The following is a 19,131-nucleotide window of genomic DNA, read 5'->3' as shown; positions in this document are numbered from 1 at the left end:
CATGCATTACTTCAAATGTTGCATCTTGAGTATGGGTTGTTTCATTACACATATCTCATTGGCAGTGAGTGAACAATACAATTACCTGAAAAAAACCTACCAACCCTCTGGGTGGTTTATCTCTGGTATTTTTTTAAAGAGAATTCTGGATGCATGACTCTCACAGATGGCTTAATTGATTTCCCTGCATATTGTAGGTGTCTTCAGATGATTCTTCAGATGATTCTTCAGATGATTCTTCAGATGACTCTTCAGGTGACAACCAACTTTACATTCTGTAATTCCCTAAAACAAAATAGCAAGACATAGCCAATATAGCAGGTGCAGAATCTTGGTTAACTTCCAGTTAAATCATTGCTATTGCTTTGCCTTACTTTTTTAAAATACAAAATATACAGTGGGAATTGACTTGTAGGGCATATAGTTAAGTAAAGACAATTCCACAGAAAACCCTTCTACATGTTAGCTTACAAGATGGTGTATTGATTAAAATCCTAGCTTGCAGAGAAAAACAAAGTAAGTTTGAGATAAAAATATATTTTGTGCTTGTAGCATATTGGCCACCCCACTATGACTTGTATGGTCCTTATCCTTAGTAGATCATGCTTGATGTGGCAGAAGTTGTTAATAATGTGTTCTACACCTTTTTTATTTTACTGAAATGATTACATGAAAGCCTTGATTGAACAAAGCCACATTGGACAACAGAGGTTGATATATAGGGAAATACGATTTCAGCAATAGAGTGGTCAATGTCTGGAATATTCTACCTGACTCTGTGGTTTCTTCCCCAAACCCCAAAAACTTTAACCTTAGACTTTCTACTATTGACCTCACCCCTTTCCTAAGAGGTCTGTAGGGGGCATGCATAAGTGCACCAACGTGCCTACCGTCCCTGTCCTATTGTTTCTTTTATTTTTCTTACATTTATCCATGTATTCATAACTATGTTTTTACTTATACCTATTATCTTGTAAGCAATTGACAAACCAAATAAAATAAAATAAATAGGGTTACTTGTAGTAAGGAAAAGTAAAATGTGTAAATCTATGGACAGGTCTTAATTCTGGTATCCAGCATTGATCTATACCACCATTAACAATTATTAATTGTTAGTTAATTAGTTAGTTGACATAGGGGAATTATAATGGGCCTATGTATCTCTGGCTTGTGTGTGGAATTCAAAATTATGTATAGTTAATAACTACATCAGTTATTTAGTTTAAAACTAAATCAGAACACAGGTACATCATACGATCACATGATAAGAATCCTCATCAATATCTAGGGAGAATGATATGTAAGGGAATATAAAATCTAAGAATTATACAGCGAATATGAGAAAAGAGTCAACTAACAGTTAAGAAAGCAGGCTGGATGACCCACAACTAAGCTCATCTGCAAAAATTCAAACGCTCAACTATGAAGAAAAATCTCTTAATAAAGAAAAGCAGTCAATGCAAACTTTGGGATGTATATTTTCTACACTTATATCCTAGGAATATCTTTTGTATCAGTAGATGCTTGATCCAGACATCTAATTTGTTCTTTGATTTGGATTTATTTTCTATGCCTTATTTCAAGCCTATCTTTTGAAAATAAATAATGGCAGAATCACATAATTACCTCCCAATTATCCAAACCAAATCAGTTGAGAAGTAATAAGATGCAGTTATTAAGTTCTTATAGGCAACATACTGTATAAAACCATAGTACTTGCCATGGTTTGTAAAGCTCAGATGTTTGGATTGACTTTTTTTACTATTGATTTCAAATATTCATTTATTAAGAAAACATAAATAAGTTGCTAGATCCAGCTGAGAACTGGGTTATGTTCTACAGCACTGGCCTCCACAGACAAGTCATAACTTTCAAATCTGACTGGGAGTTAATAGAGCTAAGAGCAGTATTAATTCCCTGTGGGTCTTGACTCTGTTTGCTGCTGCACAGTCACATCAAATTCTGGCCATTAGCAACAGGGCTTTAACAATGTGGAACAAAGAGGTTCTCTTTTCTCAAGTCCCACATCACAACTGTGAAAATGTGTATTAATGTAGTCCAATGTCAGACAGCTTTTAGAAAAAGCTTCAAGGCATCAACTAACCCCCTATTGGGATAAAACTTTTCCATCAAAGGGAGGAGGGAGAGGAGAATGTTTTCTGTTTTAGGAAAACAAACATATTCTAAGGGCAATGAACTTTAGAAAAGGAGAAGCAGCAATGAAGTAAAAATGTAAGCCACTGATGGGACCGAATAAGATCCCTCATGTACTTTTGTCTTGGAAGCAAATTTAGACTTATTCAAGGCCAAAGAACTTAGATTGCTTCAAACCCATTTGTGAGCTCTCAAAACTTTTAAAGAAATGATGGATACCCATGTGGCAAGCCAAAAAAAAATACGTAATATCTTGGCAGTTTCAATTTGATTATGGAATCTTGACACTATTAAATGAATAGAATTGAAAAGTAGGCATATATGCATATATAAATATAAATGCAGACCAGATTATGTTACTTGAGGAACCCAATATCTAAGGTTTAGGATTCGTAGATTTTGTTTGTTTTTTGTGAGAAACAAAGTTATGCTTAAAAAAAATAGATTAAAGAGGAAATTGAAAAGAACTGGGTAATTGGCTGAAACCTTCTAACCTTCTATCCATTTACTAACAAATATGTGTTTGATATTTGAAAATGTTTCTAAGTTTTAATGTAAATATCCAAACTAAATTAATAGACAGATAAAAATAGAAATGTAGCTTAAAATAGATTCTGTGTACTTTAAAATTGAGACAACAAAAGGAGCGTGCTATATTTTCCAGTAAGGGAAATAAGGAAAAAATAGTAATCACTTTCATTTAGAATTAATGCTTGCTTGTCTTGCTAGAACACATTTTTTTTTTTAAAAAAAATGAAATATGAATAAGATGCTCTGGACATAAATGAAAAAAAAGCCTTTACTATGAAATATTCCTATAATCTTCTCCAATTACCAACAAGATTATAGTGTAAACTGTGTATATTGTTTTTCTTTACTAAGTTTAAAACACAGAAGAAAATTAAATATGCTCCAAACCAAACAACTATTCTTTTTTTCTCTGTTTACATTTAAGGATCAGATTAATTGGATGCTAGTAGTATGAGGGGATGTTGGAACAACTTAAGGACTTGCCATGGAATGGTGCTCAGTACCAGAAAAACAAAACCAGGACCGCAATTTGAAATTAATATGTAACCAGAAGCCTGGATCTTAGAAGCCAGACCAGGGTACAGACCAAAAACTAAAGGAGGATAAGAATTTCCCTGAAAAAAACCAGATGAAACATGATTGAATTGTTATTTTTATTAGGCTGTAGTCTAAGGTGTGTGTGTGGTTGTTTTTTTGGGGGGTTATTTTTTAGGGGGGAATAACTTAAAGAGCTCTAGGAAAAAACATCACCTTATTTTCTATCAGATATCTGTTGATTTATATGTGTCTCTTTTCTTGTCTTCTCTGTAGTGCAAGAGGTCAACACATTGAACAGGGACAGGGGTATTTGTATGGAAGTATAAAAGAGTGAAGATGCTAATGCAAGCATGCTATTGAAACCTGTCACACACACACACACACACACTTTTCCTTTGTTATATATCACGTTTCCATTTCTGCAATGACAGTATACTGTCTGTATTAAATCTCTTTTGAATACAGATAATATAATACATCATAATTATAGCCATTATTCTAATAATATATACAATACAATCTTCACTTCTAGTCAGGCATAGGAATAATAGGAAATAGAAACTGTTGGATAGCAAATTAGCATAAGGATAGCATAATCTATGGCTATATTTCTATACTAGGTAGTATCAGTTCTTTGGTCTTCATTTTTCCCAACCTTTGGATAAATTACAAGTTGAATTTCAGGATTGTTGCAGATAAATGCAACATCACTCAGATGTTGAATGATATATCCTATTTATGTGTGGGGGAGGCGGAGGGAGACCTCAGACTGCACTTGAACAATTGTCTTAAAGTGATGTAAGTTAAATAACTAAGGAAGATTGACCCCACTTAGATTTGAACCTAAACCTGAACTTCCCCGCAGATTATAGAGAAAACATTATTGTTATTTTTTTTTTTTACAAAAAGGAAGGGCCGAAGCAAACTACCAGTTAGCTTTAATTTGTAGCACAGAATTAAACAAAATGCCAGAGAAACATTACACACATTTGCTTTGTTCATTCTAAATTAACTTAAATCAGCTGTAACTTTATCCTGATTATCAATAGCAGCTGTTATAGCACTGGAAACAAATGAAACTGTGTTGTATTCTGATTTAATGTTGCTGTCCCAAAATGGTTGCAGACTTTGGTTCTTTTTGCACCACACTTGCCTTTTTCTTATAGACAAGCCAATCAGGAGATTTTTAATAGGTTGAGCTAAATCATCCATTGAATTATTGCAGGATTATCTGACTTTAATCTCATTTAAGATATTTTATGATCCATACATATTATCAACACATATGCCTGAAAAAGATTTATCAAAGCCAAGTGTCAACATCAAAGTTCAAGAATACTAAAGATACAAGATGGCTTTTTTTGAGGAGGGAAGCATTTAACTCACACTTTTACAACATGATTTCTCAGCTTGGCTTTCTAGATTGTTATGCTATCTTTTCTATGTGCATTGCAAGCAAGAATATTACCCCAGATATTGAATAATACAGTAAATTCTAGAAAGAAAGAAAAATGAAAAAATGATTTTAATCACTTCACCTTTGTACCTAAGAATTCCATCTTGTAAGCTGCACCTTATTCTTCAGAAGTCTTCTTAGTTTATTTGTATCCCTATGCAATATATATTGTGCTTTTGAGTCAGTGCTGACTTTTGTTAATTGTCTGGACGAATCCCGACAGTTTTCTTGGTAAGTTTTTTTCTCCAGAAATGATTTGCCACTGCCTCCTTCCTAGGGCTGAAAAAGTGTTTGGTCCAAAGATATTGTGAGAAGTACACCCCAAAATGACAGTGCCAAAAACTGTACAACACCAGAAACAACAGAAAACAGTGCCAAGAGCCTCAAGCCAGCCCTCCCCATTTTAAGAAAGCCAAGAAGCACCAGCTAAAAGAAAAATTCAGAGAAGCCTGCTAGGCTGTTACAAATATAACAAAGCTGACCACTTAAGTAGAGCCATTAAGATAAGGGGAAAATTATTAACCAATAATTATTAACCAATCCATTATTCTCCACTTAGAGACAAACAACCTACTCTCTAATAAACAATTTCAGAAAAAAAAACTACCCTGTAATCTGCAACTCTTACACTGCAAAAACATATGGACTAAACAACTCGAACAAGGCAAAGCAATAGACGCAATCTACATAGACTTCTGTAAAGCCTTTGATTCAGTGGTACACGACAAACTACTCCTAAAACTAAAATCTTATGGTATCTCTGGACACCTGCATAACTGGATAGAAGCATTCCTGTCAGACAGACAACAAATGGTAAAAATTGGGAGCGTCCTATCAAATTCTGTACCTGTCAACAGTGGTGTCCCCCAAGGCAGTGTTCTAGGACCAACTCTCTTCATACTCTACATAAATGACCTCTGTGATCATATTAAGAGCAGCTGCATTCTCTTCACTGATGATGTAAAGCTGTTCCATACCACAGACAATACTGCTACCCTTCAAAAAGACCTTGACTATGTATCAGAATGGTCAAACAACTGGCAATTTCAAATCTCAACAAATAAATTCTGTGTCTTACATATTGGCAAAAAAATCAGAAAGTAAAATACAAGCTGAATAGTCAAGACCTTGTTGATGATCCAAGCTCTGTAAAGGACCTTGGAGTACACATCTCTAATGACCTAAGTGTTAGAGCCCACTGTAACTACATAGCCAAAAAGGCATTAGGTTGTTAACCTAATCCTACGTAGCTTTTTCTCTGGTAATATCACACTACTAACTAGGGCATACAAAACATTTGCTAGACCAATACTTGAATACAGCTCATCAGTCTGGAACCCGCATTACGTATCTGATATTAATACAGTTGAGAGAGTCCAGAAATATTTCACAAGAAGAGTACTCCACTCCTCTACTCATTGTAGAATACCTTATGCCACCAGACTTGAAATTCTAGACCTAGGAAACCTTGAATTACGCTGTCTTTGGTCTGATGTAAGTATGGTATATAAAATCATACATTACAATGACTTACCTGTCAATGAATACTTCAACCATAACAATACAAGAGCACACAATAGATACAAACTCAAGGTTAACCGCACCAAACTTGACTGCAGAAAATACGACTTCAGCAACAGAGTGGTCAATGTTTGGAATACTCTACCAGATTCTGTGGTTTCTTCCCCAAACCCCAAAAACCTTAACCTTAGACTGTCTACTATTGACCTCACCCCTTTCCTAAGAGTTCTGTAGGGGGTGTGCATAAGTTCACCAATGTGCATACCATCCCTGTCCTATTGTTTCTTTTTATTTTTCTTATATGGATCCATTTTATGTACTCATAACTACATCTATTCTTATGCCTGTAATCTTATAATCACTTGACAAAATAAATAAATAAATAAATAAATAAATAATAACACACCCGGAACTCCTGATAGAATTAACCTGCAGGATAGAAAAGACAAAGCTCCAGGGACAGTATTAACTCATTAAGGCAGGAAGACAAGATTCAGGGAAATCAGTTCAACCAGAGGCACACAAAAAACCCCAGGGAACTAACAGAAGCTTCAAAGGAAAATTGCTTATAAAAACCATCAACTCCCAACCCAAAATTTGCTTGCAAGCCAGGAAAACTCCAGCTGTGTCACTTTTTGCTTATTGCCTTTGTACATTAAAAGAATTCCACTTTCTGGCAGTTGGCTTCTGCATCCATTTCTTCTCAATGTCTGTGATATGTCCCAGCTGGGAATGAACCAGGGGAATTTCTTCCAACAATATCCTGTTGGCTTTTTACCTAAGGTGGGACCAAGGTCCCCCAGTTTTTAGCCTGGTACTTTACCATCACATCAAATTTGCTGTTATCCTATACAATGCATTTTGGAATTCCTATACTATAAACATTCTGATACATGTTATATATAATAATAAGAAGAAAACATACATTTTCTGTGACACTTGTTGAAGGCATTCTGAGAAACTAGAACCACTGTTTTTAACACAACACATATTTATTGTTGTCCTTTCAGACATGAAACAATCTATTCTATCTTTTTACTTAAGATCATAAAAGAAAATCCTTGAGGTCATTGCATATAAGACAAAAACCAATTTTTTCCCAATAAAAGCTAATCAGCCTTGATCTCAACCACTATGGTTTGAATAAACAGAAGTGTTTTTTTTATACTACTTGGCTCCCTAAGCTGTATTTCCAAACACAGGTGCTCTCACTTAGGTTGCCAACCTGTGCATTTCCTTAGAAATAAATTTAATTGGATCAATAGTGCTTACTGCATAGTAAATATGTTTGGTTTATTTTTATATTGAACTAAAACAAGTGGCATGCAAGGGAAGTAAATGTATCATGGCAAGCCAACAGAAACCTCACAGTTTGTATAACTGCTTTTGCAAAACAAAACAGTGAGACACAGTTCTAAAGTACCCATTTAACAGGTTGATCATCATGGCAGCTTTATAAGGACTTCCAACATTATAAATCTTGGTCTGATTCTTAGTGACTGTATAAAGAAAAACGGAAGGCTCAATGTTAAATATTTAACTTACATGCATTTAAATGCTAATTAATTTATATTTGGCTGTCCGTTGTCCTTAAATGAGAGAGCAAAGTAAAACTATACTGATAGAATTTAGAACAATTCAGCACTTATGTGAAAGAAAACACAAAACTATGCAGATTCTGCCACCCTTCAGCAGCAATTAACTGAGTCACAATTGTAAACAGTGGCTCTAAAGATCGATAAAACAAACATTTTCCCACAGCTAATATTAGATGTATATTATTTTACATTGCTTTCTTTATACTGCTGGTTTTCAATAGTTATTTCATTTCATTCTGATTTGGCTGAACATAATAAACTCATTATCTGTCTATACTAGGTACATATAACAATAATAATAAAAAAGACTTGGTTTTTCAGTGTGAAATCTGCATCGTGAGAGATTGATTATATTCAGTGAAGCACAAGAGGACTATTGCTTAAATGGATTTCATTGAAGTTAATCTTCCTAAAGTGATTGCTGCTTATTTTTATGCATTCCAAGAAAATAGGAAAAAAAAAATGGTACATCGGGCAACAAACTAGAGTAGATTCCCTTAGGTGCTGATCTTTCCTCCTTTAGATGGGAAATACTGTTGAACAGGGAGGAATTAAAAATAGTATCCTTCATCTGCAGTCTGATGTGGAGCTATTTATTGCAGAATATTACATAATTTTATCTCACTGTAGATTCAGGCTCAACTTTATGGAAACTGGATCAGGGCAATTAACTTATACAGTAAAATCAATTGGTTTGGATATGCAATAACCAAGAATACTACAAGCAATTCATTTGCTCACTCCTGAGTATTATACTGGCTATTATACAAGCAGAAGTAATGATCTCGGGGTCTTTTCCAAAACTGGAAAGCTTCAACAGGTCTCTAACTGCAAACTAGATGGATTTTTTGGCCCAAAAAAAGATAGAGAATAAGACCAGTGGGCTGTATTTTGTGCAGGTATGGGTGAATAAGTAGAAACCAACAATATTTACAGGCTTTTGATGTGATATTTCAGTCCATATAGCAGAACAACTGAGTTGGAAGGGATCTTGGAGGTCTAGTTCAACTCTGCTCAAACAGGAGGCTCTATATCCTTTCAGATGAATGGCTGTCCAATCTCTTAAAACCAGGGGTGGGTTTCCACCGGTTCTTTCCACCTCTGTAGAACCGGTAGCTCTGAAGAGCAGCAGACATAGAACTGGTTCTATGTCTGCTGATGTTTTTGCCCACCCACTCACCTGGGCTCTTACCTGATCTTTATTTCCTGATTTTTCAACTTCAGCTGCCAAATGAGGCACAGCTGCTGTTAGAAAAGCAAGAAAAGAGGGCTGTTTCAAAGGCTGCTTCTCTGCAGGGAGCTGCTGATAATGATTTACAAGCATGTGGCTCCCAGCCTGCAGGGAACCTCGTAAATCCTGAACTGGTAGTTAACCCTGTCGTATCCCACCCCTGCTTAAAACTTCCTGTGATGGAACACCCACAACTTCTGAAGGCAAGCAGTTAATGAAGGCAGTGGTTGTCATTGTTCTCACAATCAGGAAATTTCTTCTCATGCCTATGTTGGTTCTTTTTCTTGATTAGTTGCCATTGTCTGTAAAGTTTTTCACTCATCCAGGTCATGGTTGTTCCAAAGGTGCTTTTTCAGGAGGCAACTGGACTTAGTTGTTTATTTTCTTTTATTTTCTTTTTTCTTTTAAATAATTTTTATTTTTTAGACAAACATACACAAACAAAACATGATATATAAAACCATCTTCCAGTTACATACATACAGTGTGACGGTTGGTTACAAGTCTGTTGTGTGTCATCTCCATAGTCCTCACAATTTGTATAAATTCTCATATTATCAATCTAGTATATATTATTATCATTGTTAATCATTTATTTGACTATAACTGTTATTCCATCATTTTATGCGAGATATTCGAGATTTTAGATTAATTTATAACATAACATTCATTACAACATTCTAAATCCATCCAATAGTAATAAATCTTTATATTATATTCTCTATAATTCTATTATCCTTATATTATAAAATACTCTAACATATTTCATTTCCATAATTTTTGTCTAACCATTGATAAAATAAATCCCATATCTTATAGTATTGTTTATTTTCTTGTTCTCTAATTTCAAATGTCAATTTACTCATTTCAGCGCATTCCATAATTTTCTTAATAAATTCCTCCTGCATTGGTATTTTCTCATTTTTCCAATTTTTAGCAAATACAATTCTATTTCTCTTCTCATCCAAGAAGCTTCTTCAGCTCTGACAGGATAGTGGGCAATGAAAGGATTTATATTCCTTTCAGGCAGCTGGTCATTTGCATCCTTTTAGAGGTATTTGAAGCCAGGGGTGGGATTCAACCGGTGTTACTACCAGTGTGGTGACTACGTTTTGTGACAGGTAAAAACCCAGTAAGAGCCCAGGTGGGCGGCTGGGCCAAACGGCATCAAACACAGAACTAGTTCAGCATCTGCTGCTCTTAAGAGCTACCGGTTCTATAGAGCTGGGCAGAACCAGTAGCATCCCACCCCTGCTTGAAGCACTTGGGGGTTGATGTGTGTCCACGTCAATGGCCCTCTAAAAGGATACAAATTACTAACTGTCTGCAAGGAATATAAATCCTTCCATTTCCACTATCCTGTCAGAGTTGAAGAAGCTTCTTGGATGAAAAGCGAAACATCTTCAAACGAAAAAAACAAGTCCAGTTGCCTCCTGAAAAAGTACCTTTGGGGTTTCTATCCATTGCTTTTTGTCCTGCTTTGGAAAATAGGTTGACCCCTTCTTCTTTGTGGCAGCCCCTCAAGTATGGAAACAGTGCTATCATGTCAATCTACTCAAGGGAGAGATTTTTTTTTAAATGAAAAAGCTAAATTAAATTTTATTTTTTACGAACTTCTATAAATAAGACCCTTTCATACATGCAGACATGTATTTGAAACATTAAATATTCATTATACATATTATTTTATACATAATGTTCATATATGTGTTGGTGGGCATTGTTTTATTAATAGTAAATGTCCTTGATACTTTTTGTAACGTAAATTTCCTGGAAAGAGATGTTTATGTTGTTGTTGTTTTTTGTTATGAAAGCTTCTTTCTTTAAACCTCTCTCAAGAAAAGAAAATATTTTATGTGTACTGATTTTTGCTGGCAAAAAAAAAAAAGCAGATTCTTTCTGTGTTATGAAATAAATATTCATGGAGTTGTGGCTAAAATGATGGTTTCTCTCAGCTGGAGTAGTTAAGATTTAAGCTACTGTTTAAAAACATATGTGATTTCCGTGTTTACATATTTCACTGCCAGCTTGTCCTTGCTTTGTTTATTTTTTGTCAATGTTGGTTTTTGCTTTGCTATTTTATTTTTTTTTTTGCATTGGCTTTTTTCTTTGTGTTTTTTTTTTTTTTTGCCTATAAAAGGAACAAAAAGGGAATTGTGAAGTCAATGAAAAAGAAAGAAACATTTTATTCAATGCTGTTGCCCCAGATGCAACAATTTAACTCTATCCCTTATTTAATTTGGTGAATCACAGTTTATTTGAAGTATATATAAATAAGAAGTTGTTCTACAGGCATAATAAATTTTAATTAAGTAATATTCATTACTTTACATGTAATATAGCATTCCAGAGCAGCAAGCTGTTTATATGTGCCTGTGTATGAGTTGATAGAACATTTTATTTATCTTAATAGTTCTGCTACATTTAATAGTTGTATTAAATTTCACTATACTCTAATTACAAATTCTGCCTTGCCTTTCATCTAAAAAACTTCATCTATAATGTGTTTATCATTGCCAGAGCTTTATTGATGCTAATTGTTATTCATACATTGCCACGTGATTGCAGATAGCTTCTTTTTGTGAATACAGTCTGCAGTTTAGGTCATGGAGTGCTAATTCTGGAGATCAGTTTTGGGAAAGAGAGATTTCTTAAGCCCTGCTTGGAATGTATAAGCATAGCTGACTTTGAAAGCTTAATCTCTTTAAACAAAGAGCACTGATCCAATATGGGGCACCCTGTGCTTTTCCTATTGACCTCTTTATTGGAAAATGTTATTCTAGCTGCCACCTTTGTAAAATGCATGGTAGTGTACTATAGGACTGTGTAAACAAAGTTAGCTGAAAAGGCAGGGAGAATAATGGAATTATAGCAATAGAAGACTGAATGGTATTAGAAAGAAAGCACACAGAAGGGTAAAAATACCATTTATTTCACCTGGGCAAGGCAAGGCAAGGCAAGGAATAATAACAGATTCAGTTTTCTAGAGTTATGTGTATACACACACACACACACACACACACACACACACACACAAATATGCACTTATATACACATACATAAAGCAGGATGAATTTACAGTCTCCCAGTTTCTAGCCTGATGCCTTAGCCATCAAACTGGTTCTTCTAACAATATTTAAATAGTTGTATTTGCATATATAATGTTTTCATTATTTATTTATTGGATTTTTATCCTGCCTTTATTATTATTTTTTATAAATAACTCAAGATGGTGAATACATATAAAGAATAGAATAGCTCACCCAAAGTCACCCAGCCAGCTTTCATGCCTAAGGCTGGACTAAAACTCCAAGTCTCATGAACAGCTAGCCTGGCACTACTATAGTAAATGGTTAGCTGGCTTTGTAGTCTGTGATGCTAGTGTTCTCTGGACACAGATCCTTCAAGTTTTCCCAAAAACCTGGCAACCAGATGTTAACAGATACCAGCAAGCTGGAGTTTCCATGATATATGTTGTATTGTCTTTCGAGAGTTGCTGAGTTAGAGATTGGAAGCAATCTTTTCAAGAGACAGTGTGATCAGTTTGCAGCTATATTGTTTAAGAAGATGAACTATTCCATTTCTTTATGACAGCTCCTTAAAAATAAATTGTTAAAGATGATTTCTGCATATACATATGCATACCTAATTTGGGCATATCTAAATCCAGAGTATAAATAAGGTAAACTCTTGGATGTATGACAATTTTATAACATCCATAATTGATAATAAGGATTCAAAGAAAAAAAAAATTGTGAAGACATAGTGGGTAATATAGGAAGGGAAAGGAATTGTAGAAAGTGATTAAATAGAAAGATCTAGAACAGGGAAGAGAAGCATAGCAGAGATCCCCAAAGCAATTACTGGCATCCTACGGAATGAGAGACTGTTCTACCTTAGGGCTATCTAGCAGAAGACAGAATGGATTCATATAATTCAGCAGAATGATATTTTTAATTTCCATTTTTTCCTACTTTTATTATCAATTTTTCTTTGTTTTCACAAGAAGGCCTTAGAGCATATTTGGTTTCCACTGTCATTTCCTCTCATTTTTCCTCCTTTCCAGCAGAAATTTCTCATTTGACTAATATTGCTTTTTAGCTTTCAACAGTCTTTGGGCAAGGTATATCTTTTTTTTAAAAAAAAAAAAACAGTTACAATACTAGCATGCTTCAAAGTATATAGCCATGTTTATTTCCTGTTTAGAACCTAGCTTGATATAAAATATCCACTATACACACTTATGTATATGCATGCACAAACATGCATACGTACAATTATTCTTTTCGGTTTAGGATAAAAAAATCAAAATGCTTCAATACTGAAATAACATTAAAATTGGTATTTAAGTTATTTTTATTCTAAAAGCATGTAGAGCAATCAATGAACATTGATACACATAATTCTGAACACATCTTAACAAGTTCTTGAACCTCCTTTGATGGGTAAAAATATTGTCTAAAACATTCATTAAAACTAGATACAAATATACATGCATATTTAGTGTCAATTGTATACTACAGCAGCTAATCACTGTACAAAAATTGTTCTCATTGAGAATTACTTAGTGCCTAAACCATGCTGATGATTTCTTAAAATGAGTTCTTTCTTTTCTTTTTTTTTCTTTTCTTTCAATTTTATGAAACAAACAAAACAATGTAAAAGTCTATTGGTTTAATCATAATATTGTCAAAACATTGTAATTTATCTGGAACAATTACCTTTTGTTAAATAGTATATATAAAAAAAAAACTAACAAAGATACTTACGCTCTGGCCTGGAGGTATTTTAAAAAATAAAACAAAATGAAACATGCTAATAGAGATTTCAGAACAAACTCCTACATTCCAAAACTGATTTTTTTAAAAAAAGGTCATATGGCCATAATTGAGCCTGCAATTATAATAGTAAGCTGTGGCAGTTATTAAGTGGTCATCCTATGATTGTACTTGATTATATGGCCTTTTCTGTGGTGGTCATTAAGTGAATGTTGTGGTCATAAAGTGAATGCCACATTTGTTAAGCAAATCCATTGTTGGTATGGGGCATTTTTTTGCCGGAAATCAGAAGTAAATACTGATTTCCGGCATAAATGTCTTATATTGTTGTTGTGTAACTGTGAGGCACTGCACAAATGCATCAATGCAGGTTGTTTGCTGAGAACTCAAAATGTGATCATTCAACTGTGGATGGTAGAAGCCAACAGAACTTCAATTCCATATTATACATACTTTTGGGTGGTCTATCATAACTTCAAATAGCTACTAAGCAAATGGTCATAAGTTAAGGACTATATGTTCTAACCATGCCTACTTCAGTATATATTATATACAAACTTCTATATAGACGAGAAACTCTTTAACACCCTGTGCACTAACACAGGCGAGCAACCAAACAATTCCCTTTGGAGTGGAGTCGTGCCAAAGCCACGAGTTACAGTGAAAATCAAACTATTATTTCAATAAATGTCAAGTATGTAGATTTTTGTGTTCTTACTCTTGAGCAAGCAAGCAGGACTGTGATTGGATTGCTATAGATGTGTTTCATTGGACCATTGATGAGTAGCAATAGCAACAGCACTTACACTTCTATACTGCTTCTAAGTGGTTTTACAGAGTCAGCCCAACAATCTGGGTCCTCATTTTACCCACCTCAGAAGGATGGAAGGCTGAGTCAACCTTGAGCCTGGTAGGATTCGATCTGCCAAATTGCAGTCAGCTGTCAGTCAGCAGAAGTAGCCTGCAGTACCGCACTCTAACCACTGCACCACCATGGCTCCTAAGTTTCTAAAAAGAGAAACAAGTCACTTCATACGTGGAGGTCTTCTCCAGCTTGTAGAAACTACTGCTAAATTTAGGGAGGAAGTACAATGGCAGCCAATAAAGCAATACACTTTTATTCTAGGAGCAGATAAACCAGGACCCTTATGCTTTGGGTTCAAGTTAACATAAACAATAGCTGGTTAAGAAATCATCAGGCATTTGACAAAAATAAATAAAGATATATTGAATTTCCTGTAAACAGTATGTGTTGTTAACAAGGGGAAACTTGGTTGCTACAGCATTTTTTGTGGTTTATTTGAATGGAAAAGACTGAATTGCCACATTAACTGAAATATTTCCGTTGTTACACTAATCATATCTATGTAAAAATATGTACCCATTTTTCTAGGTATAAATTTTTGCTTGAAATCTGAATCCAAGAAAGTGAGTGAGGGAGAAGAGGGTTCAAGACAGAAAGAAAGAGAAACAAACTCCTTGCCTTATATTGTCAAAAGTTAAGCATCAACTTAATTAAAAATGATGTCATTCCTTTGTGCCTCTTTAACACTAGAAGCTAATTAGGTTCTATTAATTAAGAAGATCTTTCATACCTTAATATTTAGATATGCTTTAATGCTACAGAGTTAAATAAATTGACTTCCAAATTTAAGTGCATAAAAGTGTGACACATTAAACCTGTTTTTGACATTTCTAAGGGAGAATAATGAAATCCTTATCAAGCCAATATTCATGCTCATTTAGGGTGCCATAGCTGGAGTCACGAACTGTTCTTCGACATCCCACATTTTCCTTCAAGTGTTACAAATATTACATTGGAGATTTCCACAGATTAATTAGCAGTATAAAAACTTCTATAAATAAAGTCAATTCAATAAAGACAAGTCCTATTAAAATGCAAACTATCATTCAAGATGATTTTTAAAAATGAAATGAACAGAAATACTGAAGACCAACTACTAAACCTGAACATCTTGAAAAAGCAATTTGTTGAATATTAATGCTTAGGAAATGTAATTTCTGCTCCAAATACTACTAGTAATTAAGCTTTGTTTTTGTTTCTGTAAAAGAGAAAAACCTTATGGAAGAAGTAGAATTTTAATAAGCTCAGTTTCACAATTAGAGTTTTAGAAGACAATGCAAACTGTATTGTCATTATATCTTCTAAGGCATGTGGTACTTGATAACATATTATTTTAATAAGTAAATAACAAGTTTCTTTTCTTAAACATCAAGAAATGGAAATTTAACTGAAACCGGATTCTGTTTAAATATGGATACATATTTATTGATATTATTATATGTCTTTTTAAAAATGTATTTTTATTGTGCATTTTCCTTCATTTTACATCTCAATTTCAATTCTGCAAGAATGATATGCTGGCTGTATCAACATTTTTTTAAAATATACATGATGTTATACATCCTAGTTACGACCATTTTTCTATTTTTCATACAGTATAGTCCATAGATAAAAGAATAAAAACTTGATATTATACAACGTACTTTATATCTATTGTATCCATGATAATAACATACTTCTCTATACATTTATCATTCTATATATTTTGATTTACAATTATGTACAATCTAGTACCAATATTGCTTAAAATACGTATCCTTCTATATAGCTTTATATGTATTTGTTTCTAATTTGTTGATCCTCTTTCATCATCCATTTTCTAACCTTTGCATCTATTGTTTAGCCAATTGTGCCATAGGTCCCATATTAGGTAATACTCTGTTTCTCTTTTGTCTTTAGTTTCCATCGTTAGTCTGTCCATTTTGGTGCATTCTAATATTTTATTTATTACCATTTCCTCTGTGTGTATACTTCTATTTTTCCAATTTTGTGTGTATGTAATTCTAGCCACTGTTATCACATGTAACATTAAATATTGGATTCTTTTATTGTGTTTCACCACTAGTATGCCTAATAAAAACAGTTCTGGTTTTAGGTCTATTTGTTGTGTTATCATCTCCTCTAAACACTTTTTAAATCTTTGCCATCATATGCCTTGCATACCATAAATCTCCAAACAATATACTTTGATACCAAAATGCTCACAAATAGCACAGGAAATCATTTCACCATTAAAAATATTTCCCATCCAAAACCAACAGTGGCTTTCAGTTGCTAGCTAAAACCAAAAAACTGAAGAGATGAATTTCAAGCTGCCTGGAAAATGTTTACAAATATCTCAAAGTCTTTCTTCAAGGTCACTTACAAGTAAAAAAAGAGGAGAGCCCTTCTGGTGGGACCTATATCAAAATATGGGTATCAAAATAGAATTTGGGGGTCTAGAGCAGGAGAATTAACAGAATTGCATTAAGGAAAAACAACAATAAATGGAATCTTATGTATTGTTATATTACATTAGGATAGGATAGGATAGGATAGGATAGGATAGGATAGGATAGGATAGGATAGGATAGGGTATGTTATATGAATAACCAATGGAGAATTTGTAGTAATTTATCTCATAAAGAGAAGCTCAGAGGAAAAAAAAGATTCAAAATGTTTACTGTAGAGTCTGCCTTAACAAACTCACTAGTAAAAGAAGGCTGGAGGTTATTATTACAGTTTCCTAATTTTTTTCATCAAACTCCTTATTTGAAATCTGTGCAGTCTTGCTTCCTTTATGATGCCTTGCCTTATGGGGCTTAAAACCTGTATTGGAAGAGGTCCTTTCTATGGTTTTCAGCTTTTTCTTCAAAAACATTTTTTTTTATTTATAGCCCAAACTCATTCTTTCCCAAGCAGAAAAGGATATCAGAACTAATCTCTCTTCTCTTTTCTCTCTCCTCACTTCTTTCCATATTTCAGCATGGAGTACTTAGTACATATTGCAGTAAAAAGATATATTCACAAGATAGTGGTAAAATCTATTTCTTAGTGTTTGCTTATGTCTGGTTTAACAGGCGGTCCAACTAGTTTATCAGCAAAATGTTTCATGTCAGGATGCAGTCTTTTCTGATCAGTATACTATAAGGACAAAATATGAACAATGAATAATGTAAAGAAGAAATAAGAAAACAATTTAATGTTGTAGCTTGCAAAGTAACCATGTGTGTTGGCTAGCCATATAAATTGTTGATAGATAGATGATGATGAGATGATAGATAGATAATAAATATACAATATGTAATTTCACATTTGCTAGATAACAATGAGGAAACTAAATATAAAATATTATTCAATATGTGGTTATCGCTGGTAATATAGGTATTACGAGATAATACAAAATGCCATCTTTAGTTAACTTGCTGTTTGGCTAAAAACCAATTTAATGAGTATCAGAAATGGACTTAGTAGTTATAAAAAATTAAATAAAAGAAATGTGATGTTGTGAGTAAGAACTTGATCTCCAAGCAGGATGACTCAGGGTTCAAGTCCTTCTCTAGCTATGGAAACTCATTGGTTTGGGATTAGTCATTACTTGACAGGTTGCTGTTATGGGGATAAAATTGGGGGAGATCCACATGAAAAGTGTCTTGGGTTCTTGGAGGAATGATGATAGAGATATGCAAGATAGTTAATAAAGTTGATGTCCGGTGCCATGATTTGAGAAAATAAAGGAATCCGAGGCCTTGACCCAAAGGACACTAAAAAGGTAGTTTTAATTCTAGTGGCAGCAGATGAGTCTTCATGTCAAAATAACAGAGGACTGTATAACATTTCCCATAAAAGAAATAGTCTCCCATAATAATTTAAGTATTCTGTTATGGATAGCAATATTTCAGTGCTTTGTGGAAGTTCAAATTTGCATTGCAAAATTTAGAAGTGCCCTGAAGAAACTGTGACAGTCACTAAGTATACATTTATATCTAGACCATAGCTATTGCTTTAGGCCTAGATGAAATAATATTCAATAAAATCTACACTGGTCATCAAAATAATAACTGTCCCAAGTAGTAATAACTAGGTTTGTTTTTGGCCAGTTGTATCTCTGTTTACTTAAAAAAAATTATGCACTGAGAGGATTAGAGTTGGAAATTTACGGCAATGAAATTGCAGAATCAAAAACCAATCTAAAGGATCTGAAATGATATGTAGAGCTCCAAAACAGCTGTATGTTCTGGTGTTTATTAGGAATTGGGATTAATTAGCTCAAATTTGTACCTAACTTCTAGAGCCTACACCTAACAACTACAATTAGGAACAATGACTCTGTCAATAAATGATACGATTAGTAAGTATTTGCTTTTGGTATTAGAGCTAAGCTTATATATTAAGCTAGGAATAAATCAATAGTATAGTCACACATTTTTAAATGTTATTGTCCCATGGAGTAGGGGGACAGAAAGCACATATACACACAA

Source organism: Notechis scutatus, chromosome 6 (assembly GCF_049901735.1).
Source record: "Notechis scutatus isolate UNSWTSFEM ecotype Mainland chromosome 6, rNotScu1.2, whole genome shotgun sequence".
NCBI lineage: Eukaryota > Metazoa > Chordata > Lepidosauria > Squamata > Elapidae > Notechis > Notechis scutatus.
This window is presented reverse-complemented; position numbering follows the sequence as displayed.